Source organism: Pelodiscus sinensis, chromosome Z (assembly GCF_052426305.1).
Source record: "Pelodiscus sinensis isolate ZL-2025 chromosome Z, ASM5242630v1, whole genome shotgun sequence".
Taxonomy (NCBI): Eukaryota; Metazoa; Chordata; order Testudines; family Trionychidae; genus Pelodiscus; species Pelodiscus sinensis.
Window position 1 is genome coordinate 4,013,528 of NC_143085.1, and position 4,304 is coordinate 4,017,831.

Here is a 4,304-nt window from a genome sequence, read left to right on the forward strand (position 1 = left end):
TACACTTACCTTCATGCCTCTAGCTTCCATCCCAGACACATTTCTCAATCTATTGTTTACAGCCAAGCCCTAGGGTACGTCCGGATTTGCTCCAGTCCCACAGACAAACACCTATAGGATCTATATAGCGCATTCTTAAAACTGAAATACCCACCTGGAGAAGAGAAATAACAGATCAACAGAGCCAGAAGAGTACCTGGACACAAACTACTTCAAGACAGGCCAAGAAGAGAAAACAACGGAATTCCACTTGTCATCACCTATAGCCCACAACTTAAACTCTTCCAACGCATTATCAACAATCTACAGCAGTGGTCTCCAACCTTTTTACACCCAAGATCACTTTTTAAATGACAGAACAAGCCACGATCTAGTGCCCTGTCCTTGAAGCCCCACTGCACCCTCTCTATTCTCTTCCTCTCCATCACTTGCTATCCCCAACCCTTATACTGCTGCTTTTCCCCCCAATTCTTCTGTAGGAAGAGGTTTTTCCAACATTTGGCCTTCTAGACTGGACCAAATGTCAGAATAAAACCTTTTAGAAGCCCCCTTATTCCTCATGGAAAGAGGAATATAGGGGTGACCAAAAGAGCATGTTTGCTCTTCCACTAAAAAAAGCGGAAGAACAAATGCATCCCTTGATGCAGAATAATTTTTCTGGGATCTCTCTGGAATCCTGAAAAACTCCTGCAGTCTAGCCATAGCCTCACTGGGTTGAGACAGGATGTGTGGGCTCTGGGGTGGGAATGAGGGATTTGGGTGTGGGAATGGGTGAGCAGTGCAAGCTCTGGGAGGAAATCTGGATGCAGGAGGTGGTGGAGAAGGGGACACTGGCTTGGAGAGGTGGCTCCAGGATGGGCAGTGTTGAGGTCAGATGGAGGGTTGGGATACTAAGCAAGCCACAGGTTTGTGAATGTGAGGGTGCAGGAATTTGGGTGGGGTATGAGAGGCTCAGGGCAGGGGGATTCCAGTGTATGAGAGGCTCAGATCTAGGGTCTGGGGGAAGGGTGGGTGCAGGAGTATTATAGTGCTGTGGCCAGATAAGGGCTTGTTGGTCAGGCTTCATTTTTAAATAAAATACTGTGTCAAACACAAAGTTTCTGCATTGTCTTTATTTCTGAGCATGGCAGGGAACCTGTTTTGAGTCAGGGGTCACTGACCCACAGAAAAGCCAGTTGAGGCCACACAAGTGAGATGAAGAAAAAAATCTCCTCCCCAAAGCCCCCAAGCTTCACTAATGTGGCCCCAACTGTGTTGGGAGCAGGGGACATAGTACTGGGGAAGGGTGCTAGTGGGGGCAGGGTTCTGTGGCTGGGGGCAGAGGAGAGGGGACAGGGTTCTTCAGCAGGGGGCAGAGTCCCCTCCAGCTGCCTCCTCCCAGGACTCCCAGCAGACAAGGGAAGCCCTGTTGCACACCTTCTCCGGGGCCTGCGCGTACACAGAGCAGAGAAGCCCACACATGTGGCCCCTCCAGGGCTGACCCCCGGCCCCTCCTGTGGCGGAAGGAAGCCCCATCATGTGCTTTCTCCAGGGCCGGTGCATGCCTCCCACAGAGCAGGGAAGCCCACATACACGTCCCCTCTGGGCCCAACTCCCCCCTCCTGCAGCCAAGGGGCATCCGTGCGCGCATCTCTGGGGACTCCCCCAGTAAGTTTCCGGCCTGCCATAGACCTGGGGCAAGGAAGCAGCCAGTGCATTTCCAGAACCCCCAGAAGTGATGCGCATCTACAAGACTTCCATCCACTCCGCGGGAAGTTGCCACTACCTCCATTATTGCTGGAGGTAGGTAGTGGGTCTTCTTAGAGGTGGGGGTAAATGGGGGGCCTGGAACACCTTGCAATCGACTGGTTGAGGCCTCGCAATCGACCAGTCGATCGCGATTCATGGGTTGGTGACCATGGAAATGGTGATCCTGAAAAAAGACCCCTCATTCTCTCAGGCCTTGGGGAAAAGGCCAGACCTTGCCTACAGACAAACACCTAACCTCAAACAAATTATTTCCAGTACCCATGCAACACACCTCCATCGTAATCATCCAGGAACCCACCCCTGAAATCAGCCCTGGTACCGACTCTGCCCACACATCTACACAAGTGATTTCATCACTGGACCCCACCACATCAGCCCCCAAATCGGGCTCATTTAACTGCACATCCACTAATGTGACCTATGCCAGCAATGCCCCTCTGCCATGTATATTGGCCAAACTGGACAGTCTCTATGGGAAAGAATCAATGGACACATCAGATATCCAAAAAGGCACCACACAGAAACCTGTTGGAGAACACTTTAACCTGCCTGGCATTCATTAATGGAGCTTACAGTCACTGTCTTGTTTCAGGCCATAAGCCAAATACACAGGGAAGCTTTGGAACTTTAAGTTTTTCCTGTAAATCAAGTTTATAAAATGCTGCCAGACCATTTTTTGTTGACTAACAAAACATGTAGATGGTATCATAAGCTTTTGTGGGCATAGTCCACTTCTGCAGATGACTGAAGTGTTGGAAGTCCAGAACCAAGAATAAATAAGGAAAGGGGGAGGGAGATTAGGACATTGGGTAGATAAGTTTAAAATGGACAGCTGAGCCAGTCTATAACAGGAAAAACTTAAAAAACAACAAAAAAGAGGCTGATAACTGCTCACAGACAGAGAGAAACACCTACAGGAACTATACAGAGCATTCCTAAAATTGAAATACCAATCTGGAGAAGTGAAAAAACAGATTGACAGAGCCAAAAAAGTACCCAGACATGAGCTACTTTAAGAAAGGCCCAAGAGAGAAAACAGAATTCCACTTATTACTACAGTCTTCAACTTAAACTCCTCCAATGCATTATCCACAATCTACAATCTATCTTGGAAAATGACTCCTCACTCTCAGAGGCCTTGGGGGAAAAGGCCCTATTCTCACTTATAGACAACCTCCTAACCCAATATATATTGGACAAACTAGACAATTCCTATGGGAAAGAATTAATGGACACAAATCAGATATCCGAAAAGGCAACACACAGAAACCTGTTGGGGAACACTTTAACCTCCCTGGACACTCATTAATGGATCTCCCTCCATGTTGCTGTTTTGTTTCAGACCAATTCCACAAGCCAAATACACACAGAAGGATTGGAACTCCACTTCATTCTCAAGTTTAACTCATGAAAATGGTTTAAATCGCAATATTGGATAGCTTGCACATTATCAACAATCAAACAATGAAGGTGCCAGTGGTTCTTGATGTCTGAGTAGAATCTGTTGTTAGTACTTTTCCTTTCCTAGTGCAAACTAATGGTTCTTACCAGCCTCTTTTAACTATTCCAGTCTGTAACTGGAAAAACTTAAACAGCGAACTCAGCTACCCCTCTGAAGCTGAATGAACACAGACACTCATTCTTAGACATTTTTAAGGTATCTGTTACTGTGGTGCCAACAAACATAGGACCACTCCATTGGGAATAAGATTGTGATGCATTGCAGTAGCCTGGAATAGGAGATTTTGCATACCTGGCTATACATATATTAGTTTGCAGTGTAGTCAGTGCTATGTTGCTGTGAGTGAAATGGAAACTGGCCCACAGCAAAGATGAAATTATGGAATGTTACAGATTCTGAGTAAAGAATAAGCAACCTAGAGCAACATAATATCTGAGCCCCCGTAATTTCGACTGCCTCTTGCTGCTAATCAGAGGGTTCTAGATCTGCATCAGAATTTTTTCTGATAAAAGACTACTAAACTCAGGTTATTTCTCACCTAAAAGCCATGGAAGGGTGTGAAATCTTGTTCTGGCTAGTCTCACAATGTAGCTTGTAGATTCCAGCTTTTCTATGGATGGATCAGCAGTGATTTAGTGTTATTTGTAAAACTGCAGCCTGTATCTACATAAAATATAAACGTATGTTGCTTTTAAACAGTCTGACAAACTAAAGAAGTTTGTGATAGAAATGTAGCCGTGTTAGTCTGGTGTAGCTGAAACAAAAGACAGGACTATGTAGTACTTTAAAGACTAACAAGATGGTTTATTAGGTGATGAGCTTTTCGTGGGCCCACGAAAGCTCATCACCTAATAAACCATCTTGTTAGTCTTTAAAGTGCTACATAGTCCTGTTTTTTAAAGAAGTTTGTGGCATGCTTGATAAATTGCATGCTTATCAAACAGCAATCTTACAGGCTTTCATCATTAAATTAACTCTCTCAATTTAGTTCTGAAGGAACTAATAGAGTGGTACCCACAGAAACCATTTATGAATGAGGCAAGGCTGCAACAAAAGAAAAGTAGCTCCTTTGTTTCTGAATAAATGACTCTGA